Source organism: Palaemon carinicauda, chromosome 11, assembly GCF_036898095.1.
Source record: "Palaemon carinicauda isolate YSFRI2023 chromosome 11, ASM3689809v2, whole genome shotgun sequence".
Taxonomy (NCBI): Eukaryota; Metazoa; Arthropoda; class Malacostraca; order Decapoda; family Palaemonidae; genus Palaemon; species Palaemon carinicauda.
In genome coordinates, this window is record NC_090735.1 from 129307816 (window position 1) to 129332851 (window position 25036).

Consider the following 25036-nt stretch of genomic DNA (forward strand, 5'->3'; position numbering starts at 1 on the left):
GGCCCGAGGGGAATCGCAGTTATCTTGAGTGCGGATGGCCCCATCAGGTGATCCTGTGCCTCTTGGTCGGTGCGCTGCTCGGATGCAAGGTTGGTGTAATCAATTCCCAGGTGGATTGCGTCGATTTCAATCCTTGAAAGGGCGTCCGCGACTATGTTTTTCTTTCCGGGAACGTAGCTTATGGTGCACCCGAATTCGGCGATTGCTGCGAGATGACGTTGTTGTCGGGAGGACCATGCTTCTGTCGATTTTGTGAAGGCGTGTACGAGAGGTTGATGGTCCGTCGCGATTGTGAAGGGTGTGCTCTCCAGGATGTGCCTGAAGTGGCGGACGGCGAGGTAGACAGCGAGGAGTTCCCTGTCGAAGGTGCTGTATCTTGTTTCGGCGGGTTTCAATTTCTTGCTGAAGAATGCCAGCGGTCGAGGAGAACCATCGACGAGCTGTTCCAGCACAGCCCCACAGGCAACGTTGCTGGCGTCGGTCGTCAGTCGCAGGGGTGCGTTATCGTCGAAATAAGCCAGGGTGGTGGCTTTTGCGAGGGTGTCCTTTGTCCGGGTGAATGTGTTTTGTTAGGGGGAACCCCACTCAAGTTTCTTCGCCTTTCCCTTCAGGACGTCGTCGAGGGGTGTCAGGGTCTGTGCGACGTTGGGGATGAAGCGCCTGTAGTAATTGACCATCCCCAGGAACTCCTGAAGTTGGCGGGTGGTCGTAGGTATCGGGAACTTTCTGATGGCGTCCACCTTGGTTGTCATGGGTTTTACCCCGCACGAGGTTACGCGATGACCGAGAAAGTCCACTCCTTTCGCGCCGAACGTGCATTTGTCGAAACGTACGACCAGGCTAATGTCCTGCTCACTTATGAACAACATATCCAACATATTCAGGGTATTGCCTTGTCGGAATCCTGTAGGCTGTGCACAGTGCTGATAAAGAAAGGAATCCTTCACAGCTTCCATAAACTTATATGCCCCATGGTTCTCATTTTCAAGACATATTTCGTCAGTTCAATCGATTTCCGAAAAATTAAAATCACCGACAATAACCAAATTGGTTTTAAAGGTCGCTCATGAATGGAAGAGGCAAGGGACAGTGACATTCTCCTTACAGGCAGGACAATGCCCTAGAGACTGACCATATAATATATGATCAGCTCCTATGCCTCCTCTCCACCCAAGCTAGGACCAGGGAGGGCCAGGCAGTGGCTGCTGATGACTCAGCAGCACCTATAGGCTCCCCCAAACCCCCCAACCTTAGCTCACAAGGATGGTAAGGTTGCAGACATTAATGGCACTAACGAGTTTGAGCGGGACTCGAACTCTCGACTGGCAAACACCAGGCAGAGATGTTACCAATTAGACCACAGCAACCCTAAATATTTCCAAGCTTGCAGAATAAGTCATTCAGGCTGTTACTATTCCGCTCAGTATTGTTAGGGTTTCGGTAGATGTTGCCAATTATCATGTTCCCCTTCGACTGTTTCAATCTGCACCCAGAGCACTTCCTCAAAGTTTCCAGCAATGTCATTATGTAGGATGTATTCAGCTGGATTCGGTTCTTCTTGGACATAGATCCATACTAGGCGGCAGGCATTTGTGTAATTTAAATTTTCAAACAGACAATATCCGTGGATATTCAGTTCTATTTTGTCAACACTGTACCGGCAATTTTTTTGGCTTGACTTCACTTATTGCTATGACATGTGGGCATGTAGTACTGGCGATGATTTTTAGTGTAACATATTAATGGTGTCTTTTGCTGATCCTGATCTGGAGCTGTTGTTATTCGTGTTTGTACTTGCCCTGTTCGTGGATGCTGCATGCTGCTTTTCAATTGTAATGTGCTTACTTTTTACAGTTACACTTTCACTTAGTTGGTTATTCATACATACATTCATATACCAAGGCACTTCCCCCAATTTTGGGGGGTAGCCGACATCAACAAATGAAACTACCCAAAACTATAGTGCGGGGAGCAGTCACTCTCCCCCCAGCTCCATCTCTTTGTTGCTGTCTCACAGGATGTAGATACAGGAGAGGGGGTTCCCAGCCCCCTCATCCCATCCCTTTTAGTCGCCTCTTACGACACGCAGGGATAACGGCGCTATTCTAATTCTTATATGCCCCCGCGGCAAATTGACCAAGCAGGTTTTGTTGTATTTCTTTGTCTTTAGATTCCATGGGGGACCTCGGACCTTGCATACCCATTTTTTTATTCATTATTGGCTGTCATTTCTGCTGCTTCCTTGATCTTGGCCTGTATTTTCTGTCTTTTATCTAGAGAGTAATCGTTTGTCACACTTATCTGTTTGAACCTTTCCTCGGCATCTTTTGAGTTTAGGCAGCAAGTTCATGTAATCCTTCATTTCTTTCAAACGATTGAGAACAATTTTCAGTGGGCGTGGTTTGTTTCTTGCTGTGTCATATTTCATAGTTTTAGCTCCGATTCTCACAACTTTCTTCAACTCGGTGTCTTCTACAACAAGGGCTTCATTGCAGAGCTGATTGAAAAACCCATCATCATCTTGAATTCGGTCCTCTACTGAGGCATGCTTACTTTCCTTCACATTATAAATGATAGTTATTTTTTTACGAGCCTCCTTATCTGACTCTTCCTTTTTCTGTTGTCACATAGTGTCTTTCACAATAGGTTTGAAATCAATCGCTTTACCTGGCGCTACCGTGTCATCCTCAACTATGTCTGAATTTTTTTTTTTGTCTCCTTATGCAGGTCTTTCAGTTTAATGTCCAGACAGTCCAGCTTGGTTTCAAGGGCATTCATTCTGTTCTTCTCAACCCCCTTCACGAGCTCATCACATCTGGATTCCAACTTATAGTCTTGTTTCCAGCAGACATTGGCCTTGCTTGCGCACTAAGGGTAAAATAAAAATAAACCAGGTCTGCTAAGGGCTTCATACTTAGCACCAGGCATATTAGTGCACACTGTACAGTCGAATTTCAGCCGATCACAGCCAACAAGCTTGTCAGCTTAATCATTGAAGTCTTTTGTGCACACTTGACAAGTCCATGTTTCCTCAGATTTCTTGGTTGGCCTCTTAAGTGATGCCGTTCGAGTTTTCCCCTGTTTTGTGCTGTCTGGCCTCCTCTTAAACAGTTTAGTTGGAGTCTTGGAGAGTATTTTTCAAGCCATGACATCCTGTCCACCAACAGTTTGCGCCATTAAAACCTTCGTTGTTTGCAGACGCACAAGTTAAAAGACAAGACCTTAATTCCTTCTTCCTCTCTCTGTGCCATCTGTATATTCTTCTGCCCTACCTTCCTTTATTATCTTTTCTGTTAGACCTCTTTAACATTTACTTTATAAAGTAACTGCAGTTTTCTCCGGCTGTTGCACTTGGGAGATGAATGGCCTTCCATTTCCCAGTGCCAGACAATATAACCCAAATTCATTAATCTAATTCATATAAGATCGTACTGTATGCAGTATACTAAACCAAGATTTAGAGGCATTAGATAAACCTTACAGAATAAATATACAAAAACAAATATCAGGTTTCAGGCATTCACTCTTCTCAAGTTTAATTTAATGATTGACGTCCATATATAGGTGAAATACATATGAAAGTATTTTTCAAGTGTAGCGAGACTGTAATTGTATAAGGATGACTTATGTCAAGGGTTATAAATATGTAGAATATCTAAGATAACTTATAAGATTGAATATAAGTACCACGCCTCCTACATCACTTGCTTTTGTTTACATCTTTATCAAAGAAAACAGGAATATCTCATCCTCTTTGTCATACCATTTAAACCTTTTAAATATAATAATAAAATTTTAGCTATAATAGTTGATTATGATTTACCTAGACAAGGAAACGAAATTTCATATTATTATTATATTATTTTTAAACTATAGAAACATCTTTTCTATAAATCCAGTGAATTAATTTACTTTTAAAATACTGGAACAGATCGTCGGAAATGGCCGCTCTCTGCTCGAGTGTTTACATTGAACTGGACAGTTTTGAGTTCAAGTGTCGAAGTGCACTGTAATTCAGAAATCTCCGTTGAACGTTTACAATGAATATCTGTTTGGTAGGGAGTGAAAATAAAAACTCAAATCTCATATATATGTGTATTTTAAGTGTACCCCGGAAAACGTAATTAGGCCTACGGTATAATCTTACGACCCCGACTTCAGTAAAACCAAGTTAGACTAACCCAGAGGAGGTGAGTATATGTCTTAATCTATCTATGCTAATTTGTTTTTTTTATTTTTGATTGTATGACTCAAAGCATTTTGGTTAGATGTGCTTGTAACCCTTCATGTTTGACCCGTGTGCGTGACACTTGAATACGGTAGGCACAATGAACTTTTGGAGTGGGCGTTCCTGCTATTATTATTATTATTATTATTATTATTATTATTATTATTATTATTATTATTATTATTACTACTTGCTAAGCTACAACCCTAGTTGGAAAAGCTGAATGCTATAAGCCCAGGGGCTCCAACAGGGAAAATAAACCAGCGAGGAAAGGAAACAAGGAAAAATGAAATACAAATAAGAGTAATTATTATTATTATTATTATTATTATTATTATTATTATTATTATTATTATTATTACTTGCTAAGCTACAACCCTAGTTGGAAAAGCTGAATGCTATAAGACCAGGCCCCAACGGGGAAAATAAACCAGTGAGGAAAGGAAAGAAGGAAAAATAATATATTTCAAGAGTAACAACATTGAAATAGATATTGCCTGGTGTTGTAAACTATTACTGTACCTAGATATTTCCTATATAAACTGTAAAAACTTAAAAAAAAAGCTGAATGCTATAAGCCCAGGCCTCAACGGGGAAAATAAACCAGTGAGGAAAGGAAAGAAGGAAAAATAATATATTTCAATTGTAAGATTAAAATAGATATTTCCTATATAAACTGTAAAAACCTTAACAAACAAGAGGAAGAGAAATAAGACAATAGTGTGCCTGAGTGTACCCTCAAGCAAGAGAACTCTGAACCAAGACAGTGGAAGACCATGGTACAAAGGCTATGGCACTCCCCAAGACTAGAGAACAATGGTTTGATTTTGGAGTGTCTTCCTAGAAGAGCTGCTTACCGTAGCTAAAGAGTCTCTTCCACCCTTACCAAGAGGAAAGTAACCGCTGAACAAATACAGTGCAGTAGTTAACCCCTTGACTTAAGAATGGGGTAAATATATACTTTAATTTCTAGCCAAAATACATGAACCATAAATTTTTCTTACTCGTTATCTTGTGTTTTATGTATTTCTGATGATGATTATTGGGGAAAACCGCCCGTTCATGAGTTTTTGCACTCCCTCTTATAAAGACAATTATGGGGAACCCCAGTGAGAAACCGGAGTTTTTTAGGTGGGGGAAATCTCAGAAATGAGGGATTTGCAGCAATGATAATGGTCAGAAATGCGAAATAAGCACAAGATAACCAATTGGAAAACTATATAGTTCATGTAAGTGGCTGAAAACTGGCCAAATCATGATTATTCATCACTTTTGTGATGTAAAAGGGTACAGAACCTAACAAACTCACCTAACCTAACCTAGTAGTTCCCAGGTCACAACCTCTAGGCGGGGGCAATCCCCCTCAGACCCCCATTCCTAGGTCACATCCCCTAGTGCAGGGGCCAAGCCCCCTAAACCCCCCTTCCCAGGTCACAAACTAAATCACTCGTAAATCCTTACGATATGATAAAGTAAATCACAATAAATTCTCACTTTGTGATTGACATAGTTTTTTTTTTTTGGCAATCTTTACAGAAGCTTTGCAGTAGATATGTGCAAGTCTTCCCTAAAAATGAAGTCAGAATCGGACATTTGAGTCATTGTTTTGTGGTTTTCTTTTAATTTCACATTAGTAACAATGGCTTTACACTGAACGGAGAGCATTTCTATTATTATCAATTGTCGGCATAAATGAAATTACACAAAATTTTGAAATAGGTTTATGTACTTCCCCCAAGTTCCCTCTTGGAGAAGTCTTTATGTGATGGTGGATAAGTTGAAACTGAAGGGGAAGGTGAAAAAAAAAAATGGCTGTTGTAAAACGACATCCGGGAACTTATGAAGAGGTACTTGTTAGCTGTTTATCGGTTTAAAAAAAAAAACACTACAAATACGTCATTGTGAATGCACAGAAAGCTCCCCAAAACGATGGAAAACAACGTAGGGGCAATAAGTCCCCTTCAGTCTTTAAGATGTAAACAATGAACTTAGAATGAAAAACATACTTCACATTTTAATAGATAGATACGTAAGTTATTATGCTCCAGCCCCTATTAACCCTTTTACCCCCAGGCTCTTTGGAAATTTCCAACCCTTAACCCCCAAGGGGTTATTTTTTCCCCAGCACATTTTGCAGTATATTTTTTTTTAATTGCTCTAACAGCCTTAATTTTTGTCATAGAGAGGTCAGGTTGGTCTCATTCTCTTGGAAAATGCCTGAATTTTCTCAAAAAATTATCAAAAATATGAAAAAAAAAAAAAATTTTATAGCATTTTTTTGCAAGGACGTACGGGTACGTCCATGGGGGTAAAGGGATGAGTTTTGTGAAACGTACCCGTACGTCCTTTGGGGGTAAAAGGGTTAACCATATAGAGAAAAATACCAAACTAGCCAGCATTCGTCCATTTCTTATAGCGAATTCCAGTTTCGCTAGTGCTCAAAGTATCTTATATTTACCAAAGATGGTACAGAATTGGGAAGTCTTAGTTAGAGTAGGCATTTAATTTTTCGAATTGTTGAACCCCAGGCTAAGCTGATATTGATACAGTAGTCACAAATATTGAGGCCAACATAGGCTAGGCCTAGAGAAGCTATCAAATACTGACCCATGCACTGTTTCTTCAGTTAGTAAAAAGGCTGTAGTAATTTCTATTCCATTTGTAATATTGTCAAAGTGTCAAAATTCAGTTTTATTATAGTTATGAACAGGAAAAGCTTTCCTATTAAAAAACAGCTTTTTCCTAGAGAAAAATGCCTGTTTTCTTTCAAAAGGACACTTATTTTCACTGCAAATAAATACTGAAATTTATATATCTATCTCTCTATCCGTCAATAATGGTGGACCCCCAGTGGGAACCCGGGTTTTTTGGGAGGGGAAAACATACTGGGAAAATGGTATACAATGGTAAAACAAACCTTTTCTTCTCTATACATTATTTTCTCGGACATATAATAAATCCATGGAAATCTGCGCTAATTATCTGTACTGCATCCTATACTACTGGTATGTTTTTCATTTGTTTGTTGTCATTCTACAAAGCGGTTGTATTCGCTCCCGTTCATTCGTAGGTACAACGGGTTAACAAGTTTTAGAGCTTCTGCGCATAAACCCCGCCCTCCTTTATTTTGACCAAGAGGATTACTCATTTTCTTATAAGCCCTCCTCATTTTTACCCGCGACATTCAAGTATTCTACTTGATCTGACCCTTCTAATACTGTATGTGTCCATTTGTTTATGCAATACCCACATGGACATATTACTTTTTACCCAAGTCATTCAAGTATACTACGAGACTTGAACCCCCTAATATTCGTTAATGCAAAACTCACCTGTAAATATCTCACTTTCACAAGCTTAAAATAGTTTCCATACCCCTTTCAAACATTTTCTCCCTTATTACAACATTTCAATTTATTCCCATAAACTAATATTTATTCCCTTCATTTTATCTTAATATTTTTTTGTCATATCTGTTATTTTAGGTTAAGTTAGGAAATCATACTGTGAAAATGGTATACAGTATACCTCTTATGTTCATAAGTTTAAAATTGTAAATATTTATCCTTTCCTACATTTTATTTTACTATTTTTTTCAACACTTCTGCTTCTTTGTTGTTATTACCGTATTACACCCAGTTTTCACATAAATACTTGCTCTGAACAAGTTTCACTCTCAAGTTCATTGAAGTTTATTTTATAGACTCCGTTCTGTTTCCGTTAACCAATCACGTACCCGTATGTATTGAAAGTAATATAGTCGGGGTAATATTTCCCCACCCCCTTTTCTTATCACTTCAAGTGCTCGCTTCAGTCCCTTCCCAAGCCTTTTTCCATGTGCTGCTGTTTATGTGTACTATTATGGAACTTCCTATAGAAATATATAATGTTTGTATTTATTCGTACCTGGAAGTCGCAGGGAAGTTTCATGGAAATTACAATGGTACACCAAATGTAGTTCACCTTCCTAAAAGAACATAATGTTATACTACAAAAGTTACCGTGCCCGAAGTGTCGTGCCTGGTTAACAGTTGCCAGAAGACCCCGATGTTCCCCAGCCTTCGATGTCCCGATCATAAAGTGTCCTTATTTTTTCTTTTTGATTACCTGGATAGAGAATGCAGTTCAGTATTAACGTTACATTGATGTTAGCATGTGCAGCTCACCATTACCTTTTACCAATACATACGGAGCTTGATGTTTGCACGGAGAAGCAAGAACCGTTAGATTTTCTACCAAAAAATTATTTAGCGGGAATAATTATCACTTGCCAGTACATATGGAGCTTGATGTTTTTAAATATGTAACTTCCCTGGTAGTTACATATATATAGCTTAAATCCCGCGTTTCGTCGCGCTCACGGCAGAAATTCAAATTTCGCGGCAATCACCACCAGGACAGTAGGTGTTCATACATGAGCGCCATCTCTCATGGGTTACTAGAACCATTCCCAACATTCCACAGAAATTCCCTGACGTTGATAGAGTCAACACCTAGGAAATTCGTTTCGCTGATATATTACTTTATTCTACAATTTGATGAATTACCTTTTGTCTGATTATTGTTAATGGCTTTCGCTGCCTTTCAACTATCAAAGATATTGGATTTGTCTTTTCTCACGAAATAAGATAGTTTGTTTGTTGGTCCAACTTGGACAGTTTAATTTAACTTGATTTTCAAGATGGCTCCTCTGTTGTTAAACTTTGTGTGTAGGGATAGACCAGCTTTCAAGCTGCTCTTGATTCCCATACAGTATGTAGCAGAGGGCATGTGTGTATTTTTTTCTTTTCTATGTTCGTAAGATTGAAATGGATAGGATCAAGGAATTTTTTCCCCTACTTTATTAACTAACGAACAACTCTTAAAGATATAATGGAAGGAAAAACATTAAAACATTATGATGTCACAATTATGTGACGTAAACTCTTAGCAGGGCGAGATCTGTATGCCCTGAAGGAAATCAGTCCGCCATCGCGATGACGTCACAATCCTGTGACGTAATCTACTTAGTATGACTTGCAAATATGTGAATTATCTTCTTTTTCTTGCAAGAAATGTTTAAAATATTAACTTACTAATCATAAGTATTTTAATTTTTATAATTTAGGGAGATATATTTTTTTTTAAGTATATATTTGTCCTATTAGTATATTTCCTTTAGTTAATTTTCGATTTATATAGAGATTTCACGAGCGTACAGTCAATTTACGCTATGTAGTACTCTTGACGATCGTTATTGTTTAACAATACTTATATCGTTATTTAATATTTCAATTTCGAGAATAATATCAATCATATAACCTATTGTATTTTCTTTCTAGCCCTTGGCGAAAGAGTATAATCTCTCGCAACGGGCAGGTCTATTATGATCTAATGTGAAATAGTTAAAAGTGCTAGTGTTCAGTGGCACGTAAAATGACGCAGTGAAGTGGAGGGTGCGTTCGTTCGTGTCCGTCATACTCCTAGTCCAGGACCTCTTCCATGCTCCCCAACTTCTGGGAGAAGGAAAGTCGAAAGGCGAAGGGAGATGTTAGACCTTGATCAGCGAATGAACGTCCCCTCGAGCGATTCTCTTGACGTATCCCACTACGCTCACCCTTGCCATTGGAAAGGCCAGGTAAAAGTGTTATCCTCGCTGTCGGTTGACGCGAGGTTGGCGTTTTACATTTTCCCTTCCCGCTAAACAAGAGAGTTGCTTGTCATGGGACCGAGCGTCGAGATCGCTCCCTCACAGCGATCTGGACACATTTTTTGGAGGTGGCATAGATCTTGTCGCTCCCTCACAGCATGCTGGACGCATGTGGCATGCGGGACGCATACTGGGCGCATACAGCATGCTGGACGCATGCGAGCGGGCCGCTTTCCCGCGTCAGGTTCGCGAACGTCATAGTTCCAAGTGCGCTCTCGCGGCAAGAAGGCACGCAAGTTGCAGCGCTCATGAACGCGCTCTCGCAGCGATCTGGAGGCGGCAAGGATTTTGACGCTCCCTCACAGCATGTTTATCGCATGTAGCATGCTGGATGCATGCGAGCTGACCGCATACTGTACACACGTGAGTAGGACGCTCCTCCGCGTCAGAATCGCGTACGTCATAATTCCGAGCGCGCTCTCGCGGCAAGAACGCACGCGAGCTGCAGCGCTCATGGACGCTCCCACTCGTTCTCCTTCGGAGATCGCTAACCCTTTAGAGGATGTGGCTGCCCCACAGAGACTTTTACAGCCCCCTGGGTGGATCACTGAGTCTCTCAAGGAATGATAGCAATTGAGGCATTAAAACCTATGAAGCCAGCTTCCTTATCAGGTATGCCAGGATAGATCTCAGAGGAGGAAACGCAGAAAACTCTTCATGCAGCAGATCTTAAGATTACTTGCAGTTCTGGCGGACTTATATCCGGAGGACTTTTTAGCAGGCTGTACCTTGGAGCCCGCCCTCGCAGTTTTTGAAGGGTAAACCCCAGGAATCTTCCTCTTTCAAGGAAACAGTGTTAGCCAGATCGGTCTAGAGGTCTTTTTTTTGACTCTAAACGATTGGATTCTCAAGAGAAAGAACAGGGAAGGACAACTTTTTCCTTTCCCCCTACGAGATTGGTTTCTAGATCCTGTGTGTGGTACAGGCCTGGGGAGGTTCTCTGTTTGGAAGTTCCTACCTTCTCCCAAGGAGACATCTCCTTTTTGTTGACGCCTCACGTAGTTCAGCCATGACAAAGGCTAAGGTGATACGGTCCACTTCGGAAATGGTTCTCTTGCTGAAGGACCTCTTCAGAACAATCGAGGTCTTCAGCTTGATGGATTGGACTCTAGGAGTCCTCGCAGACGTCACAGATGATTTTTGCCTGTCTAATAAGCCGTGAGGAATGGGTCGGTCGAATTCACTAGCCTTTTTCACAACAGGTTTTATTGAGAAAGAGCTATGTAGTTTTTTCTTTTCCTGTCGTGAGGATTGACTCTCGCTCGGAGAACAGAGCTCTTGTATGCTCCCTTGACCAAATTCCTCTTCCCTTCATAGCTAGTGAAGGACTTATCGGCAGCTTTTACGGACAAGCAACGTAAGATCTGCTTTCAAAGGATTTCGAGGAAGTGCTTCCGATCAACAATTTAGCCAGGAAGGAGAAAGAAGCTCCTCCCACGCGTCAGCCCTTTCGTGGGAGAGCTTGTCTAGAAGAGACCAGAGAATGGCTGCTGGAGGTCAACCTCTTAACCCCAAACAGCAACCAAAACCCAAAAGTGATCTCAATCTCCAGACACAAGTATTCCACCACTGGCAACAGCTCTTGCAAGAGCAGGTTAACCAGATGCTGTCAAAATAAGCAATGGAAGTGGTAGAAGTCCTCTCGTCAGAGGTATTTTACTACAGTGATACCTCGGTACTCGACCATAATCCGTTCGAGATCCGTGTTCGACCTCCGATTTGTTCGAGTACCGAATTTTTTTTCCCCATAAGAAATAATGGTATATATTCTATTCCGTTCCCAAGCACTCGAACAGGCCCAAAATATTAATAAAACGTGTACCTAAACAACAATAATTATCTAAATGTGTATGAAATTGGTCAGAAAATCCTATAAAACAATTTTAAACCATTTACTGTACTAAAATAAAACAATTTTAAACCATTTTCTGTACTGTAGTGAACATACCTTTGAGCAGCGGTTCGATGGCATACAGGGATGGATGTGGAGAGGATGGAAGGGGGAGGTTACTGCTTGGAAGGAGAGTCCCCTTCCATGATGTGGCGGGGTAGTTCTCCTTCAGGAGTTGTTTCTCTCTCCAATGAAAGGGTGGGCAGATCTATTTCAGGGGTTTCTTCTCTTCTTTGTCTCTTCTTTGGAGGAGAAACAGGCTTTGATGTAGCAGCTTTCTTTTCTTTTGTGAAAAACTGGTCTATTGTTAATTGTTTCTTCCTCCTCTGCAGTATTCTTCGAAAATGATACATGACACTATCATTAAACATATGCACTGCCCGGTTTGCTACTGCAATTTCTGGGTGGTATTTTTCAGCAAAAGCCTGCACATCTGCCCACTTGGAACAAATTTCATTGATGAGAGAACTTGGAACATCCTCCCTTACCTCATCCTCTTCTGAAGATTCCTGCTCCACAATCAGATCCTGCTGCTGTTGTTGTTGCAGGTGCAACAATTCCTCCACAGTCAACTCGGTAGAATGGCTTTCTACAAGCTCATCAATATCATCCTTGTCGACCTCAAGCCCCAAACTCCTGCCCATGACAACAATTTCCTCAACGACATCAGTGTCATCAGAAATTACAGGGGTAGCAGTGCTTGGACCCGCCTCTGGTTGGAAACCTTCAAACTCCCTCTCTGTGACACATGATGGCCACAGCTTACGCCAGGCAGAGTTCAATGTCCTATAGGTCACACCTCGCCAAGCTTGGTCAATCATGTTAACAGAGTTGAGGATGCTGAAGTGTTCCTTCCAGAATTCCTTTAGGGTCAACTTCGTGTCACTGGTCACTTCAAAACACTTTCTGAAAAGGGCCTTGGTATAGAGTTTTTTGAAGTTTGAAATGACCTGTTGGTCCATGGGCTGGAGTATGGGAGTAGTATTGGGGGGCAAGAATTTGATTTTGATAAAGCTGTATTCTTCTTTCAAGTCATCCTCGAGACCTGGAGGATGTGCAGGAGCATTGTCCATAACCAGAAGACATTTCATTGGCAAGCTCTTTTCAATGAGGTAAGCCTTAACCTGGGGGGCAAACACTTCGTTTATCCACTCAGTAAAGAATTGTCTTGTGACCCAAGATTTAGTGTTCGAGCGCCACATAACTGGTAGTGCACTTTTACAAATATTATTTCGTTTGAACACCCGGGGGTTGTCCGAGTGGTACACTAACAAGGGTTTGATCTTGCAATCGCCACTTGCATTTGCACACAGCAACAATGTTAGCCTATCTTTCATTGGCTTGTGACCTGGCATCTTCGTCTCGTCCTTGGTAATGTACGTATTGGCTGGCATTTTCTTCCAAAATAACCCAGTCTCATCACAATTAAAGACTTGTTGTGCGATCAAATTTTGTTCATTTATGTACCGATCGAATTCCCCCACGTATTTATCGGCTGCAATTTGATCCGAACTAGCTGCCTCCCCATGCCTAGTAACACGATGAATACCTGTTCTATTACGAAACTTTTCAAACCAACCCCTGCTCGCTTTAAATGTAAATGAATCACTTTCACTGGTACTCGGACTTTTCTTCACTAATTCTTCATAGATATGCAACGCTTTTTCACAAATGAACGCTTCACTAACACTTTCCCCGGCCAACTGTTTTTCTTTAATAAATATTAAAAGCAACTTTTCCATCTCCTCAATCACTTGTGGCCTTTGCTTAGTTACCGCCGTAACTCCCGTTGCAACATTCGCCTTCTTAATCATTTCTTTATGCTTTAAAAACGTAGAAATGGTCGACTTCGCCATTCCGTATTCTACCGCTAAATCGGACACTCGTACACCATTCTCATATTTCGCTATAATTTCCTTCTTCAACTCGATCGTTGTTCGCACTGTTTTCCTCTTCTCCTTCCCCTTAACACTCATTACTTTCTTGGGACTCATTATGAAAGCTAAAAAAGCAATTAAAAGCACTGAAAATCACTAAATCACAACGAATGCTGATCGCGCGTTGTCTGAGTGACGCTCTCGAGAGAACTGATGCTTCCCGAACAAGCGAGAGTGGCCGAGATGGCGCGATCATCACAAAGCCCATGCGGTCGTCACGTGTTCGGCTGGTCGAGTACCGAATTTTTGGTCGAGCACCGCAGCAAAAATTTCTCGAAAATTTTGGTCGAACTCCGAATTGTTCGAGTATAGAGTCGTTCGACTACCGAGGTATCACTGTACAGACTTTTTCTAGTTCCGTAGAACCCCTCCCCTACCCCCGTGCTAACTAGCACGGGGGTAGTTTAACCCTCGTTAAAATCTAATGGCTCGTCACTTCAGCTACGCCGAAAGTAAACCCTATGTAAATAGCTAAGGTTTGTATGGTTAGGAAAAATACAAATTATCTCCGAATTTGTCATTTTTTACGTTCATCCTTTTACGGTTTTTTACGTAAATCATGGGTCCTAAAAGGCTTAGTTTCGCAAGTGTTAGTGGTGAGAATTGAAGAAGGAAATGCTTTCTTTAGAAGTAAAGCAAGAAATTCTTGAAAAGCATGAGTGTGGCGTCTGCGTGAGTGAACTTGCAAAAGAATATGGCTGAAATATGTCGACGATCTCGGCAATCTTGAAACAGAAAGAAGCCATTAAAGCAGTGAAACCTTCTAAGGGGATCACCATCATTTCAAAACATCGTAGCCCTGTCCTAGAAGAGATGGAACGACTTCTGCTAATCTGGATCAAGGACAGAGAGATTGTTGGCGATACCATCACCGAAACTATCATCTGCGAGAAGGCGCACGCCATCTTCACTGACTTGAAGGAGGCGAGCTCTGGGGGTGATGCTGGGGAGAGTTCAACCGATCGTTCCTCAGACGATTTCAAGGCATCTCGTGGCTGGTTTGAAAAATTTAAGAAACGGTCTGGGATTCATTCAATTGTTTGCCACGGAGAGGCTGCTAGTGCGGACACAAAGGCTGCAGCTTTGAAAGGACCGTGCAGGAAGAAGGCTACATAGAGCAGCAGGCGTTCAATTGTGATGAAACCGGGCTGTTTTGGAAGATGATGCCCAGTCGAACCTACATCACCGCCGAAGAGAAGAAATTGCCTGGGCATAAGCCAATGAAGGATCGGTTGACTCTTGCCCTATGTGCCAACGCTAGCGGGAACTTTAAAGTCAAGCCCTTACTGGTTTACCATTTGGAGAACCCTAGGGCCTTTAAGGCACAGAATATGGATAAGGACCAGCTTCATGTTTTCTGGCGATCCAAACTCGAAGGCCTGGGTCACTACAGAGGAGCTCAAGGAACTCCATGCTATGTCTGAGCACATGAGTGATGACGAGGAAGGGATCGAGGTGGTAGAACATGTGTTAGGTTCGGCGCATATAAAAGAGGTGTTAGGAAAATATCAAGACGTGGTCGACTTCATCGACAAATACCATCCAAAAAAATTGCAGGTTTGTCGTGTAGTCGTTTGCCTAACTCATTTTTGAAACATTCTGAAAAGCCGTACCAAGCAACTTTCTATCGATAGCTTCTTAAAAAAACTACAAAGCAAACTCGTGATGAAGAGGAAGGAAGTGGTTCAAAGAAAACGGCAAAGAGTGAAGAGAAAAAAATTCAATCAATTTTAAGTGTAGAGAGTGAAAGTGATTAAAATTAATCATTAAAAAGAAAAAAAGAAAATGTAAAAAATAATATAAAATATAAAAATAAAAAACAATAAATAAGCTAAGTTAGGTTAAAGTTCACTTAGTGTAAGTTAGAATAAGTTACGGTAGTGTACGTTTATCGTAGTCACCCTCTCTACCTCCTCGCCTCCCGTCCGTCTCCTCTCTGCGTAGCAAGACCGACACCTGCGGTGGACTTTCTAAGGTAAAGTGACGCTAAAAACCCATTTCTTATTTATTATTTCTTTATAATTAAGGGATTTTGACGAAGGAAAAATCTATTTCTGGGGAGAGACCTGTGACGCCCGGCGAAAAAGTCCTTCTTTGTACTTTTTCTGATATAAATCTTCCAAATATACCAGAGAAAATTAAAAGCATGGAATGCAGAGGTTACAACCCTCGCGCGAGCACCTTGTTGGTGTCGTATATCTAACAAGGGCGTTTGTAAAACACTATTCACAGGCTGTCTTCCATTTAGATAATCCCTTCATCAAAGGGGGAGGGCCGTGACAGGCCCTAGAGAATACAGTTGGGTTACCCTACCGACACCTACCACTCGCGCTCACCAGGTCATCCTTCTGCAAGAACATATGGCTTGGCAAGGAAAGGGTGGGTCCGTACAAAAATAATCGGGAAGGGTTTCGCCGGGCGTCACAGGTCTCTCCCCAGAAATAGATTTTTCCTTCGTCAAAATCCCTTTTCTGGGTCGACCTGTGACGGCCGGCGAAAAAGTACCAGAGAATGCCTTCCAAGCCCAATAAATTAATAACATAATGAGGAGAATTCAATCACCATGTACGACAATACTATGATATAATAAAGTAATCGTCCAATTACCAACCAGCCAAATGACATAGGGAACGTAAGGTTAAATAATAATGACGACAAGGAACCAACTGAGTGTCGAATCGCAAAAGGCATCAAACCTTACATGTCTAAGTATATCTAAACATTAAAGGAACGGTAACTACAATAACAGTTAAACCATAGGAATTAAACATGGCAAATATCATAGGGCTAACGAACTACCAAGGAGAGCGGCGACGTGGTGTGAGTGGCGGGTAGGAGGGAGAAGAGAAGAGATGGAAGAAAGGAAGAAGAGGAGATTAATGGGGAGAGATAAGGCTCCCCTCTGCCATCGTCGGGTATTTAAGGGCCTGTAAGATCTTTAGATATTGGCGTTTGACAACTATAGGGGATTTCCAACTCGTATATTTTTTAAAATCATCAAAGTCCCTGTTCTGGAAGTCATTGTTGGAGGCATCTACTGTCCGTATATCATGAGCCTGGGGAAATGATTCCGGATTAGTATGTTTAATGAAGTAGAGGATTTGTTGCCTGATACCGTGAATGGAAATAGTACCTCCTTGTTCCCTGATAACCAAGGGGCCAGACGAGCGGGTGGCAGTTCTAGCTAAAAAGGGGCTTGAGAGTGATTTAGAGTGCATATTGTCATGTGTAATTATGTGTAGTAATTTATTAAGGAGTTATCATAGGTTTTTGGGCTCAACCACGGATTAATCCTATTTCAATGTACTGTACTGTATTCTTATGGGAAAATTCGTTTCTATATCCGAACATTTTCTACACCCGAAGTCGGTTGTGGAACGGATTAAATTCGTATGTAAAGGTACCACTGATTACTTACCTGGTAGTTACATATATAAAAGGGCCCTCCCTCCTCCCCTCTGAAAACAGGGCCATGGAATTTCCGATGAATGTTGGGAATGGTTTTAGTAACCTATGAGAGATGGCGCTCATGTATGACCACCTACTGTCATGGCGGCGATTGCCGCGAAATTTGTTTTATGCCGTGCGCGCGACGAAACGCGGGATTTAAGCTATATATATATGTAACTACCAGGTAAGTACAGTATATTTAAAAATTAAATTTATAATAAAAATGCCACTGCTATTTTTCCGCAAGCGAAGCGAGTGCATGGCAGAGCAAAAACCATTAGATTTAGGGTAAAGCATTTTGAACAGAAAATATGTTTTCCTGTAGTAAATAATGTCATTTCACCAAATTTGACTTCATTTCAATGATATTAATATTAGTGAAACAAAGTAGCCGAAGTCGTTGTTTTGTTTGTTTGCGGTTGAAATGAAGGACAAATTTGGTTAAATCACGTTATTTACTACAGGATAACATATATCATCTGTTCGAAATTTTTTCCCGTCCGTAATTATAATTTTACCTAAAATTCTGCCAAGCTGTTTTGTTTATGAAATATACCAAAGGTATATTTTTACCTGTGCAATGCTTAGATATACTTGATGTTCCAGAACAGGTTAAGTAAAATGTTTAGTGTACTTAGGCTTGAGGGAAAGATATTTATCTGGGCAATTGCCCAATGTACAGTAATGAATAATTTGACCTTTCATTCTTTAACTAGCCATATATGACATTTCTAATATTTTTGCTTATGATCCAAATGTGTACTGTTTATCTGTGCAACAATCCATAGCCTGTATCTATAATATTGGTTGCTCCATTGGGAAATTGGGATTTTTTTGACAAGTAGGGAAATTAGTGACAAATGAGGCTATTCTATCCTGTTCGTAATACTAGGCAGGCAGTTAATTCTAATAGCCAGGCCTTCTCCATCACGAGGCTCAATACTACGCAGTACTCTAGAAGTTTTATTCCAGCTGTTACCAAGTTGTGGAATGATCTTCCTAATCGGGTGGTTGAATCAGTAGAACTTCAAAAGTTCAAAGTTGGAGCAAATGCTTTTTTGTTGACCAGGCGGACATGAGTCTTTTTATAGTTTATTTATGACATATTTGTTTTTGATGTTGTTAATAGTTTATATATTACATGTCTGTTTTGACGTTGTTACTTATTTTAGAATGATTTATTGTTAATTTGTTCTCTTCATTTATTTATTTCCTTATTTCCTTTCCTCACTGGGCTATTTTTCCCTGTTGGAGCCCCTGGGCTTATAGCATCTTGCTTTTCCAACTAGGGTTGTAGCTTGGATAGTAATGATAATAATAATAATAATATACTGTACATTATTCAAAACTTATTGGAGTTCGGAGGGCAAGGCCCACTGGCTTGGGAGAGCTAACCCACCAGCATCAGATATTTTTGGTTAGCTTTATTAAACACTACTAACATGTAATTTAGAAATATTTTTCAAGTACAGTAATCATAATTAAACCTTACCCTATAGGTAAGGTTTCTAATTGGGATCTCCTGCTTTGTTAGATAAGGGTTTGTAATAGGTTAACCAAGTGTTTTACAAAAGCAGTACAGTAAATATTAATTGTTACGTAACTTGAATACAAACCTACGCTATTTATTAGGGGTATTACTTTTGGCGAAGCTGAAAGGACGAGCCATTAAAATTTTAGTGAGGGTTAACTACCTGTCCTGCTAGTTAGTGAGGGGCGGGGGGGTTAGCTTGCTACCCCTCCCACACACGCCTGTGATTGAGCTTACTTTGCTTTTGCCTTGGATGGTGAACAGTTGTTGCCGCTCTTCATCCTCACCAAATATTTGGACTGCCATTGATGGTTTTTGTGCTTTTACTTTTTCAGTGTGTGTGTGTTGACTTCTGCCGACCATGCGTACCTGCTCTGGACTTGAGGGCCGCCCTTGTGGTACTTTCATGTCTGCCGAGGAAACCGATCCTCACATTCTTTGTCCCTTCTGCAGAGGTCAACAGTATGATATAGTGATGATAAGAGTAGAGTGTCCGGAGTGGATTGCCTCCCAGTGGGAAAGGTTTGGGTGATGGCAGAAGAAGTCTAAGTGGGACTCTTCTCCTTTGAAGGTTTCTTCGAAGCAGAAGAAACCCAGGGCTTCTTTCGTTTCCCGACCTTCCTTCGAAGCTCCTGCTCGTTCGATCAACCTCGGTCCTCGAGAGACGGTGTCGCTTTCCCTAGCGAAGCAGCCTCACCTCTCCCCTGGGGAGTCCATGACTCTTTCTCCCTTATTACAGGTCTGGTCATCCTTGGGGTTACCGTGTCTGCTCTCCAAGGATAACTTTCTGCAGCTTCTTCGCCGTGGTGCTTGTGTGCAGTCCTCATCGACGTCAGAGGTGGATCCTCTTGCTTGTGTCAAAGTCGTTGTGTCAGAGGCATTGTCCACTGCCCATCCTGCCGATGCTCCTGCTCCTTCAGACTCTTCCCCTCCCTGACGAACATTCTTCGAGGGGGAAGCAAAGTCCTAGGCGCGTCTTTCCTGCAAGTTTTTTCCCCCTCAGGAGAGTTCACTCATAGAGATTCCTCTTCGGAGGTCTGCTTGCTTATCCACCGGCCCCCAGAGGGCGTCATCGTCTTGCTCGCCCTCCTCTTCACCTTAGACGTGTGCCTTCACTTTTGGTGACGAGACGTCTCTTTGGCTCTTCATCTTCGTCAACGCAGCCTTCCTCTGCAGAGGAGCCTCCTCGTTCGTCGTCTTGTGGCCCTCGATCTTCACCTGCTCCTGGACCTTCTTCCGGTGTCGCTGCCGCTAGTCCTCGGACTTTGCCCTTGGTCCCTCCTGTGGATCACGCGCTATCCCCTTTAGTGGATGGTCGTCCTTCCAAATGAAACTTCCCTTCTCTAGTTCATCCTATGCACGGATCTTCTGCGACTCACCATCCTCCTAACATGCCGTCTCCATTCTTTACTCCTCAAGTTCTGCATCTGCTTGCTCGTCATGTGACCACACGTCATTCACCTTAGAGTCATCCTCGCACGCAATCGTCATCAGCCAACAACCAACAGGTCATTCGCCAGCACCCCAGCAACCTGCGCAACACCCTTCTGTCTGTCAGCGCTTGCGCCTACGAGCAAACACTTCTTGCCATCCAGATCGTGCTCCAGCTGCACAACAGCGCGCCAAACTCGCCAACACACAAGCGCTCACCAGCACGTTAGTGCTCAACAGCGCGCCAATGCTCTCCAGCACACCAGCATTATCCAGCACGCCAGCTCACCAGCGCTTGCCAGCTTGTTGGCACACAACTTATGTAATCAAACAAAATGTCTAAAATACAAACGCTATATTTTGTCATCCCCTTAGCTCCTTCAATCTCATCAAAATGCAAGACCAGCACTCTCCTGCGCGCCAGAGCTTGCAAGTGCTCTCCATTGCGCAAGCAGGTGCCTCCTCCGCTAGTGCAGAGCAGACATCGCCATCAGGCAGAACCACACTAACCTCCGACTTCAAGGAAGTCGTGCTGGAAAAGGCGTCTGGAGGCTGGAGACCAGTCATCGACCTCCTAGCTTTGAACGAGTTTGTCAAACAAACTCTGTTCATCATGGAGACGGCAGACACGGTCAGACATGCGGTAAGAACACAAGACTTCATGTGCCCACTGGACCTAAATGATGCGTACTTCCAGATCCCAATCCATCTGTCATCAAGGGAGTACTTAAGATTTAGCTTAGACAACAAGAAATACCAGTTCAAGGTACTGTGCTTCGGTCTTTCCACAGTACCTCAAGTCTTCACCAGATTGTTCGCCCTAGTGTCATTTTGAGCACACAGGATCGGCATCTGTCTCCTCCGCTATCTGGATGACTGGCTAATCATAGCAGACTTGGTGTCAACCCTTTTTCAACACCATGACAAACTTCTGAGGCTTTGCCAGGATCTGGAGATCATGGTAAACCTTGAAAAGTCCTCCCTGCTTCCCATGCAAAGACTAGTATATCTATGCATGATAATAGACACCAATCGCCATAAAGCCTTCTCATTAAACGACAGGATAATGAGGCTGAGAAAGGTAGCACGACCTGTTCTGAAATGAGAAGAACTCCCAGCCTAGACGTGGCTACGTCTCCTCGGAAACTTATCATCTCTGGCCCGTCTAGTTCCCAACGGTCACCTCAGGATTCGATCTCTCCAGTGGCGACAAGTCCAGGTGGAATCAAGTCTTCGACTCCCTGGACACCCTGATCCCCATGGGACCAGTGGAACAGATGGACCTCGAATGGTGGGTGTCAGACGAGAATCTTTGGAAGGGAGTAGATCTTCTCGTCCTCCTCCCAGATTTGGTGCTCTACTCAGATGCTTCAAAAAAAAAAGGGTGGGGGTCCCACGTGCTGCACCACATGACCTCAGGCCTCTAGTCAGAGTTAGAAGAATACCTCCACATAAATCTTCTAGAGACGAAGGCCGTCTTCCTGCCCCTTCAACAGTTCCATCACGGCCTGGCGGGCCACTCACTGGTGGTTATGGACAACAACACCAAAGTAGTGGCTTACATCAACAAGCAAGAAGGTATTTTTTCGCAGCCTCTATCCCATCTAGCAGTAGAGATAAGAAATGGGCTGAGATTCACTTGATACCACTATCAGGACGCTTCATTCCAGGCAAGAGGAATGTGCTCACCGACAACCTGAGCAGAGCATCTCGTATAGTGAGTACCGAGTGGTTTTTGGGTTATCTAATAGCCAACAAAGTCCTGACTTTGGGGGGGTTTTCCAACTGTGGATCTCTTCGCAACGGCCTTGAATTTCAGGCTCCTGTTGTACTGCTCCCCAGTCCCAGATCCTAAGGCTCTCTGGCAAGATGCATTCCAACAACGGTGAGACAACATCGACATCTACGCATTTCCTCTGTTCTGTCTGATGAGGAGGATACTCAACAAGGCCAGAACATCGGTCAATATCTCAATGACATCATTTAGAATTGTTTTCGGACTTCCTGCAACTCCTGACGGAATCTCCAAGAGAACTCCCTCCACGACATAATCTACTCAGACAACCACATACCAACATCTTCCACAAAGCAGTAGCTTCACTACAACTTCACGCCTGGAGACTCTAGCATCTCCTCATTCAGAGAGGATTTTCGCAACAGTTTGCGAGCAGGATGTCTGGATACCTGCGGAAATCGTCAGCAGCAGTCTACGAGGCAGAGTGGAAAGTCTTCTGTGGTGGGTGTTGTGGAAGGGGTATCTCTCCTCTCGATGCCACTTCCAGCAATAGTGGAGTTCCTTGTGTACTAAATTTGCGTGAAGAAATGCGCCTTTCAGTCTCAGCGGTAAAAAGCTGTCGCTCAGCCTTAAGCCTCGCCCTTAGACTGAATGGAATGGACATTTCCTCATCGCGGGAACTTTCCATACTCATACGGAGTTACAAACTGCCCTCAGTCGGAAGTGAGACCTCCCTCTTGGAACATAGTTCAAGTTCTCGGCTCATAGAAGTGACCTCCCTATGAACCATTACGCCAGGCAACAGATCGCCACCTGACTTGGAAGACGGTGTTCCTGCTAGCCTTAGTTTTGGCTAAATGAGCCGGTGAACTTCATGATTTCTCATATGACATCGCCCATTCAAGGGCATTGGGAGATTTAACGTTCAGCTTCGTCCCTGAGTTTGTTGCTGAGACTCAGGATCCAGGAGTGGCAGATCCCAGATTCGACTTCTTCTTGATTTCGAGTCTCTGCTCTGTAACAGATGACCCTGATCATCTCTTACTTTGCCCATTTAGGAGTTTGAGGCTTTACCTCAAGAGAACAGCTGCAGGTCGTCCCCGTGTGCGTGCACTTTTCGTCAGTACAGGGAGGAACAAGAGTAGTGTCACCAAGAATACAATCTATGCTTGGATTCGTAGGGTCATAGACCATTCCCTGAATCCAGACCCCCCTCCTTCACGTCGCCCCAGAGCCCATGATGTCTGGTGTAGCTATGTCAGTGGCCTTCAAAAGAAACTTCTCAGTGATGCATGTTCTACAGGCTGGGGTGTGGAAAAGTCAAAATACGTTCACAGCCTACTAACTGCAAGACGTGACTCACATGAGGTTTGATACGTTCTCTATCAGCCCTATGTTGGCTGCACAACAGCTGGTATAATACCTCAAGCTCCTTATTGGACAAGTAGTAGAAGGTTGGGCACTGTTACCCGGTTTTAGTCTGCGAGAATGAAAAGGTTTGACTGGCTCTTATTCTTTTCTTCATCCTTCCCTCTCTTGGAAAAAGCAGCAACCTGGGTTATCTGCACAAGCTAACCTCAAACCACTGCAGGTAAACCATGCTTCCTTGTGTACCTAATATCAAGTTGCGTCCCTATAGCCGGGCAAGGTAGTGTTGGGAAAGTCTTGGTTACAACAGTTTTTCCTACAAAAGACTTGGAATAACTTCTACCTTGACAGTCACACTGCTAATATCTCAACACACAGTTTGCATAGGCAAGATATAGTGAGGTGTGGGGGCCTCCTTATTTTTGGTACATACCTATTGGCAGGGACGTCCACCCTCCTAATGGTTGGGTCACCCCTGATAAATAGCGTAGGTTTGTATTCCAGTTACGAAACAAATGACAAATTCGGAAATAATTTGTATTTTTCCTAACGATACATACTTACCCGCCAACCCTATCCCCCTTAAAGTCCTGCCCACAAGCAAAGTGAGCTCAATCACAAGTGTGTGAAGGGAGGGGTAGTGAACTACCCCCTCCCCCCCTCGCTAACTAGCGGAATGGGTAGTTAACACACGCTAAATTTTAATGGCTCGTCCTATCAGCTTCGCCGAAAGTAATTATTATTATTATTATTATTAAATGCTAAGCTACAACCCTAGTTGGAAAAGCAGGATGCTATAAGCCCAGGGGCCCCAACAGGGAAAATAGCTCAGTGAGGAAAGGAAACAAGGAAAAATAAAATATTTTAAGAATAGTAACAACATTAAAATAAATATTTCCTATATAAACGATAAAAACTTCAACAAAACAAGAGAAAGAGAAACTAGATAGAACAGTGTGCCTGAGTGTACCCTCAAGCAAGAGAACTCTAACCCAAGACAGTGGAAGGCCATGGTACAGAGGCTATAGCACTACCCAAGACTAGAGAACAATAGTTTGATTTTGGAGTGTCCTTCTCCTAGAAGAGCTGCTTACCATAGCTAAAGAGTCTCTTCTACCCTTACCAAGAGGAAAGTAGCCACTGAACAATTACATTGCCGTAGTTAACCCCTTGGGTGAAGAAGAATTGTTTAGTAATCTCAGTGTTGTCAGGTGTATGAGGACAGAGGAGAATCTGTAAAGAATAGGCCAGACTATTCGGTGTGTGTAGGCAAAGGGAAAGAACCGTAACCAGAGAGAAGGATCCAATATGGTACTGTCTGGCCAGTCAAAGGACCCCCTAACTCTCTAGCGGTAGTATCTCAACGGGCGGCTGGTGCCCTAATAAATGGCTAAAGGTTTGTATCGTTTAGAAAAATACAAATTATCTCCGAATTTGTAATTTTTCCCATCTAAGGATGACCCTTCTATGTAAAAGACAAGGTTTGCATTTGTCCCAAAACAAATGACAAATTTGGAGGTAGAAGATCCTCAACTTGTTAACATCCGACTTACAAACATTTGCAGATACAAACACAAATCCAAGCGAAATAAAAAATCACAGATATTGTATCAAAAGTTCATAATGAAATTCTGTAATAAAATATATAATTTAGTGTAATAAGCAAGACGACTTTTGTATTATGAAATAGGACTATTTTTTGTACGTACAGTAATTTCTATTTTTCCGAACTATACAAACTATCCTTCACTCATACTTTCCTGCCATAACTTACTC

General features: G+C 42.4%; 1 protein-coding gene across 2 annotated transcripts in view; it reads left to right on the top strand.

Moving 5' to 3' along the window:
- The window catches only part of Mrtf (Myocardin-related transcription factor), a 253621-nt gene that overhangs the window by 83667 nt on the left and 144918 nt on the right, over positions 1-25036 (top strand). Inside the window, exon 1 of one of the 2 annotated variants that reach the window (XM_068383403.1) lies at positions 3933-4190. The exons of the other annotated variant lie outside the window; for it this stretch is intronic. The gene's annotated coding sequence lies outside the window, so the exon portion shown is untranslated. Of the gene's footprint in view, positions 1-3932; positions 4191-25036 lie in introns of those variants that run through there. 2 annotated transcript variants of the gene reach the window in all.